The following is an 18,222-nucleotide window of genomic DNA, read 5'->3' as shown; positions in this document are numbered from 1 at the left end:
TTCCTTGCAGTAGTTTATCATTATACTTAAAATCGTTATATAACTAGGACTAGTTATAGCAGTCTGTGCTTTCTGTTGGTTTTTACAACTATTTGTTCCTAACGATTCAGAACCTCTGTTGATGTAGCTGCAAAAATGAACGCTTGTGGTACTTTTCGGTCCAGGCAATCCAAACCGCGAGAGTGATGAAAAATGTGAAACTGAACTTCATCGCAAATACCAGAGCGCTAGTCGTTATCTTCTATCATGAAGCACTAATCAATGGCATAGCTGCAAGATTTCATTTGGGTAGCTGCACCGTACAGCTCCGTTTCAACCGAAATATCACCCCCCCTCAGAATTTCAGACGCCCCCATACAGATTTTTCCCTGGGCACTGGCTCTGATGGGGGAAGGGGTGTCCAGGATATGGTATCAACTTTTCTTAAGAAAATAAAAACAGAAAATCTATAGGCACTCAAACATTTTACTGTTTTTTTTTTCAGGCAGGGGGGAAGACCCCTCCGCAAAACCCTTGTATGCAAAGCTGTGTAAATAAATTAATTACTGCGAAAATAATTTACTTCGTACACTATGTAGATTGTTGTATACTCCTAGATACGGCACAAACAATGTATAAAAAGCCTTTGGCACTGTGTTAGATGTGTTCTCGACGTTATATATGCATTGATTCATGTCGTCAACTTTACGGTTGCAATTCAACATTGATTATACGTCGCGGCAATGTATATATACGTATAGCTATATTATCGCTGTGATATATACGTATATTTGACGAATCACTGCCCACTGGGAAGCCAGGGTATCAGCTTGTTACCCCCTCCCACCCCTCTCTGTGTACAGTAGAGCCACCTGTCCTGACTGGAGGAGCTCACCCAGCTGGGTCTGGAGAGAAGCCAGGGTATCCGCTTGTTCCCCTCTCCCACCCCTCTCTGTGTACAGTAGAGCCTTCTGTCCTGACTGGAGGAGCTGATCCAGCTGTGCCTGGAGAGATAGCCAGGTTATCGGCTTGTTCCACACCCCCACCCCTCTCTGTGTTCAGTAGATCCTCCTGTCCTAACTGGAGGAGCTCATCCAGGTGTGTCTAGAGAGAAGCCAGGGTATCCCCTTGTTCCCCCCTCCCGCCCCTCTCTGTGTACAGTAGAGCCACCTATCCCAACTGGAGGAGTTCATCCAGCTGTGTCTGGAGAGAAGCCAGGGTATCAACTTGTTCCCCCGTCCCACCCCTCTCCGTGTACAGTAGAACCTCCTGTCCTGACTGGAGGAGCTTATAGGCATCCTCCCACGAGGCTCCAGTAAATGTAGGGCTTTGTGCATTTACAGGGACAATTATTAATTGTAGCATTAAGTCAGAAAATGATTATTTGATGGCTATTAGAAAACCGACCTTGCGGGATAACTCAGCAACACACACACTCGGATACTAACACATTTATTAATGCATAAAATGTGCATTTAAACATAACAGATCTTATAGTGAGGGTAAGCACAATACAAAAGGTCTACATTCAATCACGAAGAGTTACAAACCAAGAGAGACATACATTCCGTATATCATTCATTTAGACCGTTTTGTAAATGAACTTTGTCACAACTTGTACATTAGATACTCAAAAGCAAGTACATGACTCATAGGAATTAAATTGATATCAACTCAGGTTGAGGTAACAATTGAATTCTCGAGCTGTAATGCAGAATGTGGAATACTCGTACGCTCTGTGGGGATTCAGATCTCCTGCGGACGCAAAGAAGCAGTGGAAGGCTGTTGCCTTGTCCAATCGGCGCTCTCTGGCCCGGTGCCAGGCAGTGCTGGTTCGACGTGAGAGAAGGAGAAGGAGGGAGAGATTTCTGCTGCGGTGCACTGCTGATGCTCTCTGAAGACCGGCTAGTTATTGTTGGCTGAAACTAGCAGAGTTTGCACACAGAAAAGTCACAATCTTTAGACAGGAAGAAGACCGGTTCATTCCCGATGTAGCGCGAGTCCTGAATACTGATATTCAGCTGTCCACAGTTCCAACCATAGTTTACTCGTTGATGTGAGCGTTCGCGGTGGGTTCACGAGGCATGCTGCTGGGCTAACCTTGGGTGGATCCTTTGGTTACACGCTGGCAACCTCCGTTCTCAACTCTTAGAACAAGGAAAAGTCCTGGCACTGGGACACACTGGCCGTTATGTGACTGTCTGAGCCGAGTCTGAGGATGTCCAGGAGGAGCTGGAGTTGTACCTGGAGGAACTACGGTCGCTCATTGGTTGAAAGTTCCATGGGCATTCGAGAATCATTTTGTGACTTACTGCAACAATTAACAATTGGCCCAGTAAATGCACAAACCCCTACAGTTATTGGTGCCTCGTGAGAGGATGAGTAACCATGAACTCTGACCTTGGGGTTGTAAACCACTTGGGATGACCATTAATTAGGGTGGCTGATGTGTCTCAGCTTTGGGAGTTGTTCCTTATCAGGAGACTCTATCAGCTAGAAAAACACCTTAAATGTGAACCAAATGGAATGGCCTCTCTGTATCAAGCACCACTTGAAATGAGGGAGAGAGAGACTGGCACGGGAGCAGCAAACTTAATTCCTGTATTTTAATAAACCTTGCTACTACAATGGTCTCTCTCCTGTGTGAATGCGCTAGTGGAAAATTAAGCTACTTGACTGACTAAAACTCTTCCCACAATGACTGCAGCTGAATGGTCTCTCTCCTGTGTGAATGCGCTGGTGTGATTGTAAATGGCTCTTCACACTAAAACTCTTCCCACACTGTATGCAGCTGAGCGGTCTCTCTCCTGTGTGAATGTGTTGGTGGATAATTAAGCTACTTGACTGACTAAAACTCTTCCCACACTGACTGCAGCTGAACGGTCTCTCTCCTGTGTGAATGCGCTGGTGCCTTTTTAAGTGACTTGACTTACTAAAACTCTTCCCACACTGACTGCAGCTGAACGGTATCTCTCCTGTGTGAATGCGCTGGTGCCTTTTTAAGTGACTTGACTTACTAAAACTCTTCCCACACTGACTGCAGCTGAAAGGTCTCTCTCCTGTGTGAATGTGCTGGTGGGTTTTTAAGCCACCTGACCGACTAAAATTCTTCCCACACTGACTGCAGCTGAATGGTCTCTCTCCTGTGTGAATGCGCAGGTGGGCTATTAAGCTACTTGACTGACTAAAACTCTTCCCACACTGACTGCAGCTGAATGGTCTCTCTCCAGTGTGAATGCGCTGGTGTGATTGTAAATGGCTTTTCACACTAAAACTCTTCCCACACTGACTGCAGCTGAACGGTCTCTCTCCTGTGTGAATGCGCTGGTGCCTTTTAAAGTGACTTGACTTACTAAAACTCTTCCCACACTGACTGCAGCTGAATGGTCTCTCTCCTGTGTGAATGCGCTGGTGGACTATTAAGCTACCTGACCGACTAAAATTCTTCCCACACTGACTGCAGCTGAACGGTCTCTCTCCTGTGTGAATGCGCTGGTGTGATTGTAAATGGCTTTTCACACTAAAACTCTTCCCACACTGACTGCAGCTGAACGGTCTCTCTCCTGTGTGAATGCTCTGGTGCCTTTTTAAGTTACTTGATTGACTAAAACTCTTCCCACAATGACTACAGCTGAATGGTCTCTCTCCTGTGTGAATGCGCTGGTGTTGTTTTAATAGGTGCAAGTGACTAAAGCTCTTCCCACAATGACTACAGCTGAAAGGTCCCTCTCCTGTGTGAAGGTGCTGATAGGGTTGTGAAATGCTAGACTGACAGAAACGCTGCTCCTCCCTGTGCCATAATGGCAGTTTGTCCACTCCATCTGAGCAAGGTCTTGAGTGATTCTTCCTCATCTTCTGATTGTGCTGGGTTCTCTTATTCTGCAAATGCTCCATGGAATGGCCTTGCTCTGTGTGATGAAACTGAGATTTGTTTTCTCCATCGTGTCCTTTAGTGTGCTGCTCAGCAGTATGGATCATCTGGGACTCCATCTCCAGCTCTCTGAGACTTAAACCATCCAGTTCATTCAGCTGTTCCTCTCTTTGCCCAAGAACAGACATACTCTCCGGTTCATTAAAACTTTCAACAATTTTCTCAGTAACCAGATTATTAAACCTGTTTGTAAAGTCGTCAGATACTAAGGGATCATATGATTGTTTTAGACTCTGCAGGGACAGTCTCTCCACTTGAACAGAACAAGGCCTAATTATCAAGCCCTGTGGGAGCTTCTGTTGCTCCTCCCTATACTGACTCTCCTCTCGGTGCTGTAAGTCAGTACTGTTCTCTTTACCAGGTACATCAGTCTGCTGCTCTGCACAGTCAATCAAATTGAGATCCATATCCTGCTCTGTAAGATTTAAAACATCAAGTTCTTCACTGTGCTCTTGTACAGAGACACAGCCTAGTTCATTACAAACTTGCGTAATATTGTTTGAGTACAGATTAATCTTCTCTGTAAAATCATAACATACTAAGAGCCCAGGTGTCTCACTCTCAGGTCCTGTCTTCATCATGGGCACAGCAGAGTCCAGATCCTCGACACTCTGTCTACTCTCTGTGTACTGCTCACTGAGAGTCTTTTTCCCTTGTAAAGCGGTGAGCTCTGTCTCCTGCATCAGACTGGGGCCCCACTCCTCTTCACTGTGTTGGTCTTCAAGAGGAGTCCTTTCCCCAGCATCAGAGAGAGCACTGGCCTGTGAGCCTGTAAACACAGTACAAGAAAACAAGACCTTTATAATAATAATAAACTTTATTTTAGTAGCGCCTTTAAAGGTGGTTTCTTAAAGAAGTTTACAGAAGAGCAACAACAAAAAATACACAATATAAAAACAATGAGAATAAATTGTGCTTGAGGTGCCAAGCTATGGAGAGTCTTATAGGTGAGCAGGAGGAATTTTGAGTCAACATGAAACTTGGCAGGAATCCAGTGCAAGGACTCCAGGATAGGAGTAATGTGAACACTTGCATTAGACCTGGTCAGGATTCTGGCTGTCGAATTTTGGACATACTGGAGTTCATTCAAGGTGGATTTAGAAACCCCAGAGAGTAGGGCATTACATTAGTCAATTCAAGATTAGACAACACTTTTCAGCCACAGTTAGTGATAACACAGGGCGTAGTCGAGCAAAATTTCTGAGGGGAATGAAAGATATTTTGACAACACGCTGCCCATGTGGGTCGAACGTCAAATATCATCCCCAAGTTTTTCCAATTTAGAGTGAAGCTCAAGTACAAAACCATCTACAGATAGGGTTTCACACTGATTTTACAAAGTTGATGGGTGGTGCCAATAAGCATGGCTTCAGTCTTGTCACAGTTAACATGAAGGACATTTTGAGTCATCCAAGTTCTTATGTCAGAGATGCAATTAGAAAAGAGACAGCCACATCTGCGTTGGGTCTGGTATGGATGTATATACGAGTAACAATAGCATAGTAATGATAGCTGAGGCGATGTGATCTTAAAAGCTTCAAGATAAAGCTGTAAGCTTTACGCTACACAAACACACGTCTAGTATACTCGCAATCACTTTGGGTTGTTTAAGCATAGAGGAATAAGAGGGTTTAAGGGGGTTTCTGATAATACGTAATTTTAGATATACAAGCTTTGTCAGAAACCTAACTACCATGTAAAAAGTAAGACTACAGAAATAATAATACATTACATTTACATAATACAGACACACTAACTGCACACTACAGTACATTTACACTACACTGAGAGTGAGGGATTCATACAGACACACTGACTGGACACTACAGTACATTAACACTGCACTGAGAGAGAGGGGGTTCATACAGACACACTGACTGGACACTCCAGTACATGAACAATGCACTGAGAGAGGGGGGGGTTAATTGGCTCCATGAAGTTGGCCCCTCTACAGACAGCACAAATGATTAAACTCACCCCATTCGTTAGTGTTACGTTTGTGCCGTTAAAAGTAGCATTTGTGCTGCTTTTAATTCCGAGATATAGAGCCTTGTTTTTTCAGGGTCGTGACATCACTCAGCCCCCCTACAAGATCGTAGCGGAACCAGACCGGTCTCATTCGTTAGTGCTGCATTTGTGCTGGTTTGTGCCATTGAAAATAACTTCCCAGCTACTTTTGTTCCTTAGATATAACATCTTCTTTTTCAGGGGGTGAAGTCAACGTTGTAGGGGAACCGGACCGATCTCAATCGTTAGTGCTGTGTTTGTGCCATTGAAAGTAGCGTTTGTGTATAGTGCCTTGTTTTTCCGGTGATCACATGACCATGCACGACGACTTGGACCTCCAGTTACACCGTCTGCCGAGTTCAAGCGCTCTGTTACCAGCACGAGAGTGACAATTCTGCAATTCCTCTTTTTGCCCAGGTGAGGGTACGGTGGTGGATTTTGCATTTAATATCATTATCTTCTATCCGTTTGTGTGAACAGGAAAATTACATTTGTCTCCAATATCATACCCGATTCAGAGGAGTTGCGGGTGTAGCCTTAAAAAGCGAACATTAGCAAAACTGTATATTCTTACAAAGAGGCTTTAACGAACAAGTCTTAATACCTCGTAGCGGTGACCTTTTTTAAAAATCATAAGAAGTAATCAGTTTCGCATTGTCTCCTTCTTAAATAAACAGGCATCAAGGGACGTGTGAACATTCGACCTGTCTGTCGAGCCACATATTTAAAAAGACTTGAATTTGCAACTTTCTGAACCACTGTTGCTCTTTTTTATGCAAAGCACATTAGCCAACGTGAAAAGGAACCAGGACTTCAGGACTTTTATTTTTAAGGGGCACTATGTACAAAGTTTACACAAGTTCATAACACATCCGAGAAACAAGAGTCTATCATCTCACACATGAACACAGTGGCAATATTGGAAAATATTTATTTTCATAGAACAGAAGTGAACATATATCTAGGTTCTTTGAAAAACTGGCATTATCCACATGTTTGTATTAACAAGGGTCTTATGCGCAAACATGAAACGATTAGCTCACAGTTCTTTTATCTGTGTTTCTAGTCAGTCCTTGGTGTAGAAAACAGCATGAGGGCAGACCCGGACCTCTGAATACACAAATATGACTACAAGGACGTACCAACACACTCAGTACTTAAATTACTGGATGTGATGAAAACAATGAATGCTATTTGTTTTCCGACTCTGTCTGGTCGGGTGGGGGTGGATGTTTTACATTTTAATATAGCGCCTTCTTTTTCTGGCCGTGACGTCACTCTGTGCCATCAGCTCCATACAAAAACCACAAGTTCACGACCACCAGATCTTTCAATTGTGATCTCTTGATCAGCTGACCCCAGCCTTTGCAGTTGATGTTTGATTTATTATCTGCATCTCTGGCGAAGACCTCTTCTTCCAAATCGTAAGTTTCTTTACAAACTAGAAATGCTATACTGTAATTATGATGCTACGTTGATTTATTTTAAAGTAAAGATATTTGAGAAACTTATTTTGTTTTATATCATGGGGAATACCACAAAATTAGTAAGCTTTATTTGTTGTTATCATGATATTTCTACACATGCAAGTGAAACTTGAAATGACTTGTCACACTTCTGAATTTAAATTATAATGTTTTCTTTCTGTACGTGTTACAAGGAGAATTGAACCCAAAAAAATCTCTGACATGTTACAAATTGCGGATGTGAAAGCTGAAATGATTAAGTGGTGAATGCAATGCTTTAAAAACATATTATAAACAAAAGAAGTGGTGATGGGCCTTGGTATTGCAGTTAAAGTGAGTAGGTGGGTCTAAAAAATATTAATTTATCAATTTCTGTCTACATATACAGAAACTTTTTGATGTGCACTTAAACTGTAATCCATAACAATGTAAAAAACTTGGTTATATTTTCATTTACACAGTGGAGGGAAGTCCCCATTACCTGTAGGGCACTTTCACTGGGGTTTCCAGAGAAGATTTGGAAGAAGAACAGTTGAAGCCAGGTTTGGTGAAATTCATTTTTTGTTACATTTTTGAGTGTTAATCAGACTTCTCTATACTTTGCATTAAACATTTCCCATAATACCCAGGCCATGGGTCTAGCTAGGGATTTGGCCATCACATGAACACTAAGATTAAAGGGGTGACATCATGGAGCTAACAAAAGAGAAGTGTAAAGCTCGCCACGATTTGTTGTTTGAGATTTCAGTTCTAAGCAATATGCAGTGTTTTGCATTCATCCTTATTTCTTTCTGGGGATTTAAACTACTCATCAATTGCTTGATTTTTTTTTTTAAACCTTGAGCGGCCCGATTCCATGTACTGCACTACATATTTGTGATTTTTGATTGTTAATTCTTAATTGTGTATGAAAGTAGATATCAGACCTACTGCATGCAATAGCTTATTAAGGATTTGTTGCCTTTCTATTGTTCCATTACCTGTAGAGGGGGAGAGGGGTTTATAATGTACATTGAAGTACCTGCCTCTTTGAAGTTCTGAGCATCTTTGGGAATGTTTGCACAGTTTACGTTGTTTGTATCATGTCCCAGAAGCAGCAGGCACGAAACTGGTGATTCCACTATTGTAGTAAATGTAGTAGAGTTAACCATTTGACAATAGATTAAGGTCTGCCTTCACAGAGCATAGAACAGGATAAAATTAGTTTTGTGAGCTTTATTAAGTTATACCCTCACACAACAGAGTATATTAAGGAAGTACAGAGTTGGTATAAAATTGCATCATCTGGTGTGTAACACTGTTACCACACTTAAGAGACCAAGGAAATGTACTGGATTAAAGCTCCGTATTGTTCATTGTTAAACATTTTACACATTGTTTGGTTACGAAAGTCGATGTGAGGACAGGATTTGTTTTTTGTATTTTAAACAATGTACAGATGCAGCCATTCAAAATGCGCGGTAAAAACCCGCGGTACAGTAACCTACCCATAAGCCACCGCAGGGCACCGCGGTAAGTGATTTGCTGGCCAAAATGACCGACAGGGGCACTCATGGTGCATTGGTTTGTAGTGAAAAGATTTAATCATTTAATGTCTTTACTGTGCACATTTTAATCCACTTAGTTTTGAATATTTATATGGATTTTACCACTAAAGGGAAATTTTAGTAGCTGAGCATAAAAAGAAGAGGAGCATAACGCATCTGAAGGTCATAAACGATATTAATTTAGGAACATAAACATTACTGTATGTACATAAACTGTACTGTGTATGGCTGGTCTTGATAGTTTAAAGAAAAAATACACACCAGTCTTCCATTTCTCCCTAAACATTTTAAGCATGAAAGTTTTATGAAAAGGTACCCAAATATGCAATTGCTGTATAGAATGAATTTTAATTTTTAAAAATTATTTAACACGAAAATTAAGCTGTTTACATCTTCCGCCTGAGAACAGTCACCCGTTGCTACCCAAAGCAGAAACACAGCCACTAACTAGCAAAGAGAGGACATTAGCTAGCCAATATGATAAAGAAATAAATGATTATTTTGTTTATTTCTTTTGCACATTTATTTGAACATTTCCATCGATTGTACAAGCACTTGGAAACTGTCCAATCCCTAGTTCATCAGGCATTTTACCGGTCTTGCGCCGGTCTGCGTCTTCTAGGATAAAATGCCAGCGAACTCTTGTTTTTATGTCCACTATAACAGACAATCTCCTTTGCTTTTAACCAAGCGTTTAATAATTTCCTAAAATTAAAATGATTTACTTTAATTCCCTCATGGGATCAATAAAAGTATCTATCATCTGTCTGAACTATTGGACAGAATTCTGGGGTCTCCCCATACCAGAGATTATGGTAGGGCTTCAGAATGGTGATTGGCTGACACCATCTGACACCCCTCTGATTGGAGAAAAAAGACATGCTGGTTTGCTATACAGTACTGTACCAGGAAGAGGATTTATTTCTATCGAAACTTGTATTTTAAAAGTTTAAGAAGTAAAAACCTTACAGCGTACACAGATTTCTGAACTGATCAGGATCGTTATCTTTGTCTTATGCATAATAATGTTCACCGCTCTGTCCAGCAAATTAATAATAAACTTTATTTTATATAGCGTTTTAAACGAATAATTAATTAGATTGCTCATAAACCTAATCACTTGCTTTTTCTTTTTATTTAGGCTCAGATTTCAACTATAGATCGTATTATTAATAACCATAATAACAACCAACCAACAAAAACAACCATATAAACATAATACCAACCAAAAACATAGATAACAACCACAGTACAAAATCAAATATATCAAATCATTATACTCTCGCAACTTCCTTCAATTATCATAGTCCCGCCCCTTATGCAAACCAAACCCTCCTCCCATCCCAGTTTATCCTCTTTATCATAAACAAAATCCACCTCAATTTTCAACATAAAGCATTATACAAAATCAATACCTCAACACTCCATACTCAACAACGATAATTCACAAACGGCCAGATCATGTAACTCCACATTCCCAAACCTCATTTCCATAGCCCCGCCCCTTATACAAAACCAACATCCCTCCCCTGTTCTCTCTCTCCCCTGGCGTTTGCAATCGTTTTTATTTTCAAATAAATGTTTGCAAAGTCATGTATTTTAAAAATCTTAAGATTTTTATATTTATGTCTTTATTTTGTGGTTTCATTAGTGACAAAGGCTAAACTTTCTTGGAAAAATGTATTTTATGTAAACCATGTTTGCTATTAATTCATTCAGGGCTAAAATATGTTCATTGTCGTCTAATGAAAGAAGGGTTCCTTTCGCCGTAGTTGGGTTGAAATTAGAAGCTTGCCAGGCCTGGATTGTTACACCAACGCATTAGCATGTTAAAGCGATTTCATTGAGGAGCCTAGCCTTTAACTAGTAAGTACTGTACTTACTGGGTTTTTGAGGGGGGGTGGTGTCTTTCTTTGGAAATCTCGCCTGCTTCTACTTTGCAAATACTTGTGAAACCGGTTTAATTAGTCACAGCCAGCACTCCCGCAGAGAGGGGGGTTGTACTTGCAGTGTTTACAGTAGATGGGAAAGCCAGAGCCGACCTCTACGCCGCCCACGTGTTATGCTCTTCGTTAATGTCTAAGCCGGAACACATCATTATATCTCATTTTGTATTTCTTAAAAAAAAAATCGTTTGCCCAGCCTAACAATAGTATTATTGTTATTGCTTTTAACCTGTAAAGCACTTTGAGGAGCCACCTTTAAAGGCGCCATATACAATAAAGTTCATTATTATTACTATTGTTAATTTGCTGGACAGAGAGGCGAACATTATTACACAGAAGACAAAGATAGCGATTTACATTGCATTGTGCATTGTGCTGCTGTAATACAGTTTTAAATAATTAATAGTCTAAACAGTATCAGCTTTATTTATGGGTTTTAAATAAAGGCGATTTAAATCAATATAAATGTTAATATTGTAACGCCTAGGTGACTATTCATTGTTATTAAAAAAACTTAAATTTGATCATGTGATATTTAGAAATATAAATTTGTTTGGTGCGAGTGAGGTTTTAATTAATCTCTGACTAACGAAACGTTTAATTTTTTCAAAGAAATGTTTGTTAAAAAAAACAGTAGGATTTGATCACAGACCATGTGACATGGGAGTCAGGAACCTAACCCACAGCGCCACCGGCAAAGTCACGTGCAGAGTGCTGAAAAAGCACTACAGAAACATTATCAACAGACAATGTACAGCGTGTACTATTCTTGTGTTGCGGTACATGAATATAATTATATCATTATTAATTTCTTTAGATACACGATTCCATATTATATTCCCTTTTAATCAAATTCTAAAAGTATGCTTGTTGACTTCGGTATCACGTTAGTTAAAGACTTCGATGCTTAATGTTTAGGGAGAAATGAAATACTGGTGTGTATTTTTTCTTTAAAGTACCGAGACCAGCCATATACTGTATGTTTAAGTTCTAAAATTAATATCGTTTATGGCCTTCACACGCATTGCAGTATGCTCCTATTCTTTTTATGCTCAGCTACTAAGATTTCCCTTCAGTGGTAAAATTCCATATAAATGTTCAATACTTAAACGGGCACAGTTAAGACATTAAATATACATATACATACTGTATACAGTACAGTTTGCATACAGTAATATGTTTATGTTCCTTAATCAATCTCTTTTATGAGCATGTGAAAGGCATGGTGAATCAGTTCTCAAAAATTACTGTACTTTGCATGATTGGAAACAAATGCGTGGTTGCGGAATGCTGTGGTGTTACTTTTACAAAGACGGTCAATGAAAAAAAGAACGTGGACAAAGGCAATACTTTGTTTACAGCTTGTCCAAGGTCATTCATTATTAATACTATTAGTAATATCTTCGTTAAAGACTTTGATGGCAACAGCTCAAACATGAGAGGTTGAGCTTTACTAGCTCCACCTTGCGGAAATTCCGGATACTATTATTTTACTTGCGGTATTATAGGAGAATTTACGGTAACTCGCGGTAGACCGCGTAAAGCGCACCGCAAAATAATGTGGTATCGCCCGCGCATTTTGAATGGCTGCATCTGTATGTTGTTGCACCATAGTACTCATTCTACATATTTGCCCTTCATTCCAGGATTTATCACCTACAGGCACTGTTAGGAGGGTAGGAAATTAACAGTACTAACATTCAGGATGTGCTGCCAGACATAACCTGACAAAAGAATATACCCAAGTGCTGCAGGACTGCAAAGGTAACAAAGAATCAATGTATAAATGCAGAGTTACAACAGAGTAACTGCAAACTATAAAATCACATTTAGAACAAAAAAATAGCAGAAGGATACGATGCTTTTCCTTCTGATGAAGTTCTAGAAGAAATAGGTGTAGCCGGGGACCAAGAGCCAAGCTGTACCCATGATGCATGCCCGACAGCATTGGAAGACTGGGTAACAGAAATCTGTGAAGAATGCAGGTTGCTAGCTGTGGAAAGTGGTGATAGACATAACCTGCATTTCCTACCGGAGATTGTTCCTCATCTCACGAGGCTTGCTTGCTGTCTCCCACTCTGGATTGGCTTAATGGTTCCACTTTTCAAAAGTGTGAACATCACTGGAAGCTCAGCCAATGAGGAGGCGGATTTCAAAAACCTAAAACAATCAGTGCTGAAGCATGACACTCTGCCAATGCAAGTTGACAGGTTCCTTATGAAACACCTAGCACACACAGAAGGTATGAGAATATCAATGGGTGCTCATAGTGTTTCCCAGCAGTGTGAGAGGGCCGTTGACAGTGCTACCACTACCTAAAAAACGGAAACCATCTTTTTATCTTGTGCCTTGTTCTGAGTGGTTACAACATAGATTGTTCGGTTCCTGTGAAAAAGGCTGTAGTGGCTCTGATGAGGAATGGAAGCAGCCGAGACCTGCCCCCAGTAAAGGTGAGTGGAGACACTGAGTGTACTGAACACTTGTGCATTTGATGTCAGTGCCTATGCAGTGACTATTGTGGTAGCAGGACTTCTAGCAGCTATGTTAATCAGGCTGTAGATAGCATAGAAATATTTCAACTGGTGAAACATTTGGCACAGAAAGGTGTGCACAAAGATGTTTATGTTCTAAGAGCTAAAATTTTGAGGGACATTTTTGGTGCAATGAAAACAGAGTCAGAGCTACAATAAGTGAGAGCTGAATGTAATATTTCAGAAATCATAAAGCCTCTTTGTAAGAACATACAATTTTGCTAATGTTCGCTTTTTAAGGCTATACCTGGAACTCTTCTGATTCGGGTATGATATTGGAGACAAATGTAATTTTCCTGTTCACACAAACACATAGAAGAGTGCTTTAACTCGGTTGACGGGGTTCCTCGAGGTCAAAGTCACTGTGCATGGTCACGTGATTAATGGAAAAACAAGGCGCTATATCTCGGGAACGAAAGCAGCACAACGCTACTTTCAACGGCACAAACCGGCACAATCCCAGCACTAACGAATGAGACCGGTCCGGTTCCCCTACGACGTTGAAGGGGGCTGAGTGACGTCACGACCCCGAAAAAACAAGGCGCTATATCTTGGGAACAAAGCAGCACAGAAGCTACGTTCAACGGCACAAACAAAGCACTAACGAATCACATGGGTTTAATTGTTTGTGCTGTCTGTAGGAGGGGCAACTTCACGGAACTTACTACTTGAATGCAGAATCACTTTCTGCTTGTTTAAGTGTTTAGAGAAAATTCCCACAACACTACTCAAAAACTTTGCCCCTCTACTGAGCATATACTATATTTTCCGGATATAGGAAACAGAGCAAATAAAATAATCACCATTTAATTACATGCAATACCAGATGCAATCTCTTACCATCTTAAGAGCAAGAGTTCACATGAAAGAACATCAAAACCTGATAGTTTCCACAAAAAAGTGTCTCTTGTGGGACAAATATTCAGGAAGCCGCTACAAATAATCATCTGGTACCTATTTTTCTATGTATATCACCATTCTCTCTTGTGCGTTAAGACTTTCAGCGATCCAGAACCCTGAATTACAATGGAAAATGGTTTTATGTATATATTATGTACCAAGATCTCTCAGTAACAAAAACAAAACCACAATAATATTATAAGAAGGATCATGTTCTCCTGGTTCTGTGGCTGAACCATATATATACACAACAAAGAATATGCAAAAACTTTGTTTTAATCTGAAATTTTATATACAAAGATTTTAAAGTCACTACGTACAATAGATATTTATCATTAACATCTTAAAATCATTCACTGATGATAACTTCTCAGTAATATGTATATTATATTGACATTTATATTGGTTATATATACATATCACAGCCGGTTAAATATTCACTTTAAATTCATGAGCTCTTAAGCCCATAGCAGTAATCAGATGTTAAATCGAGGAAGTGAGACAGTAGATTAAGCCCCACCCCACAGACAGACTGAGAAAGGGTTCATTGTCACACAGATGAATACATTTGCAAGACAATGCGAGGCTCCGAACCGCAGCAGCCACAAATCCTGCTCTTGTGTCAGTGTTAGAGGGTTTAAAAGACATTCAACACACATTTTTTTATCCATGGCATAACTTGTCCTCCCTATTCACTAACATTATAAGACCACATCCCAATTTCCAAACTGTACCCTAAGCCCTTCCTCCAGGTCCACACCTCCATGACGCAGCGTAAGAAGTGTGGACTTCAGTGCATGTGGACAGAATTTCTTAAATATGTTTTTGTTTTCCTTTCTCCATTCGCAGGCTGATGAAATTGAATCTCATCGCGTCTGTCCCCGAACCAAAAGGGAGTGACACGTTGTGTTCATTCGTCTTTAGCAGAGTGAACTCCAAATGGGCGAAGTAAACAAAGGAAAACGTGGTGATACCGCCGTTTTTGCGTAACTAAATAGATTACAACTCGACTATCCCGGTACACAAATCACAGTCTGGGGAAAATAACTCATTCATTCGCTTTCTTTCAACACAAACTAGGCAGGACCTCAAAGCTTTGTACTACTGAATACATCTACTATTAAATATTCAATCTACAAAATATACTGAAGGTAAACCAATATTATATTTATCAAAATGGGGTGACGAAATCAAATCTGTACATCAAAACCTAGAACACAAACAGGATGAATCTGAAAGTAACACATAATCTACAGATGTAAATAATATATACAGCATGAATACTTAAAGTAGTTCAGGTGGGGAAAAGCAAGCACTGTCTTGACATTAGTGGTTCTATTATAATTAAGCCTGCTTTACTACACCACCTACATTAGTTCATCATTGGGTATTCCTCAGACTATATTCAGAAGACGGCAAAACAGAGCACAAAGCAATAACTCATTGCAGCAATTAACAGGGTCTAGGAGGAGAAGCTGATCGAACAAAGTTGTAATCATTTTCTTAAGACTCTTTTGTGCTCAGCAGAAGATTGAAAAGGGCAGCAGAGGACAGTCCGGGATGTAATTTCACAAAAACATTTGTTCTGTCTAAATTGCCAGTATTTAATACACTGACTGGACACTCCAGTACATTAACACTACAGAGAGAGAGAGAGAGAGAGAGAGAGAGCGAGAGAGCGAGAGAGTTTAATACAGACACACTGACTGGACACTCCAGTACATTAACGCTACATTGAGAAAGAGGGGGGTTAATACAGACACATTGACCGGTCACTCCAGTACATGAACACTGCACTGAGAGAGAGAGGGGTTAATACAGACACCCTGGCTGACTGGACACTGCTGTACAATGCAGTACATTAACACTGCACAGGAGAGATAGTTACCGCCACGTCGATAAATAATCTGCCCACAGACATATTTCCAATACTCCAAAGTCTCCTAAATTGGCTTTCACATGGAGAAAGTGTATCAATTGACGACATATTTCTGTCCACATTCAAAGAACAGCAATAACATTAATGAGAATATAACCAGACCACAACTAGTTTAGTTCGCAGAAAAGAATCCCTCGGCAACATCACAAACCTTTCCTACTTCGCTCTGCATCTCTCCACTACAGTTTCAACAGTGAGGAAGTTAAAAACACCGTTTTTAAACACAAACGTTACTAATTAAAAGTCACTGCACTTACCCGACGGCTCCGTTTCTTCATTTGTTTCTGCAGTGATTTCACAGGGAGGCATGAGTCCAACATGATCTGTCCCTCCCTGATCTCCTGCTCCCGACTCCTTCTCCCACAGCTGCAGTCGCACTTTAAAGGTCTCGTTTTCCTTCATTCGCGTTATTTCTGTCCCGAAACTGTCCTCCACACACTGTGTGATATTAATCACGGCCCGACTCACCAGGATCTGGGAGACGCTGTGGAGTTTGTCTCGAAACGAGTCCTGGGAGTCAGACATCGTGTTTCGGAAAACGTCTGAAACTTCATACACGAACGATTTGAGCAAAACCTCCATGAAACAGTGAAGCTCGTTTTCCTGCTTCATTTGCGCGATTTCGACCCCGAAACCGTTGTCGACAGACGTGATTTTAATCACGACCAGTCTCGCCAGAACCTGAGAGATCCGGCGAAGTTTTTGTTCAATCGACTTCTCGGAATCATCTGTCCGGTTTCGGAAAACTTCCGAAACTTCATGCACGATCGATTTAAGCACAGTCTCCACGAAAGATTGCGCCTCAGTTTTCAGATTAAGCAACAGATTCTCCATTTTTTTCAGAGTCGATCTGAAAAACACAGGCAAGTCCGCTGCAGCGGCTGTAGACACGTGGGTTTGAACATAGAAAGCGAAACGTGGTCAAACAGAGGACTTCCGGGTTATCAGATGAACCGTTGCTATAAACCACAAAAATATTATTAGAATAATAAAAATCTGAAAAAAATAGTCCAGAATAGATGTTTGCGTTATATTATAGTGTAACGTATACGGTCGACATTTTTTTATTTATATTAAATGTATAAATAATTTACAAATACAACTAGAGGAGCAGAAACAGATACAAGAGTAAAAAAACACGAACAGAAAAAAAAATTAACTGGCAGAGGTAACGAAGTAAATTATATTTCTTACATATATCAAATGTTTTCCTTGCTTAAGCATTTTTTTTTATTTTTATAGAATTTAAATAATATTTCAACTCCATCTGAAATAATACTAAAACGGGGAGTATTATTGGACCATTTTGATTTATGAATGTGAAATTTACTCAGAATGACTAATAAATTTGCTATAAATAAATTCTTTTTTAAAAAAGTTATCTTACGCAGTACAATATCAAAGTCCTTAAACCTAAAAAAAACACCTTTAAATGCCTACAAACAAAACTCTGCAAGTCCGTCCAAAACAACTTCACAAACACACACCTTACAAGTAAATGTAATAATAATAATAATAATAATTATAATTGCTTACACTTATATAGCGCTTTTCTGGACACTCCACTCAAAGTGCTTTACAGGTAATGGGGATCCCCTCCACCACCACCAATGTGCAGCCCCACCTGGATGATGTGACGGCAGCCATAGTGCGCCAGAACGCTCACCACACATCAGCTATCAGTGGGGAGGAGAGCAGAGTAATGTAGCCAATTCATAGAGGGGGATTATTAGGAGGCCATGATTGGTAAGGGCCAATGGGAAATTTGGCCAGGACTCCGGGGTTACACCCCTACTCTTTTCGAGAAGCGACCTGGAATTTTTAAAGACCACAGAGAGTCAGGACCTCGGTTTTACGTCTCATCCGAAGGATGGCGCCTGTTTTACAGTATAGTGTCCCCGTCACTATACTGGGGCATTAGGACCCACATAGACCGCAGGGTGAGCGCCCCCTGCTGGCCCCACTAACACCTCTTC

General features: G+C 40.4%; 1 pseudogene across 1 annotated transcript; it reads right to left on the bottom strand.

Moving 5' to 3' along the window:
• Positions 1 to 1,415: 1,415 nt before the first annotated feature.
• On the bottom strand, positions 1,416 to 17,199 carry LOC148666265 (uncharacterized; annotated as a pseudogene). The gene is made up of 2 exons (XR_015936615.1): positions 16,504 to 17,199; positions 1,416 to 4,679 (listed from the first exon to the last, which is right to left on the bottom strand). The product of XR_015936615.1 is annotated as an uncharacterized LOC148666265 (transcript).
• Between the last annotated feature and the right edge of the window lie 1,023 nt (positions 17,200 to 18,222).

Source organism: Lepisosteus platostomus, chromosome 5 (assembly GCF_059453375.1).
Source record: "Lepisosteus platostomus isolate fLepPlt1 chromosome 5, fLepPlt1.hap1, whole genome shotgun sequence".
NCBI lineage: Eukaryota > Metazoa > Chordata > Actinopteri > Semionotiformes > Lepisosteidae > Lepisosteus > Lepisosteus platostomus.
Note: the sequence above shows the minus strand (reverse complement) of the source record. Positions and strands in the feature narration are given on the sequence as shown.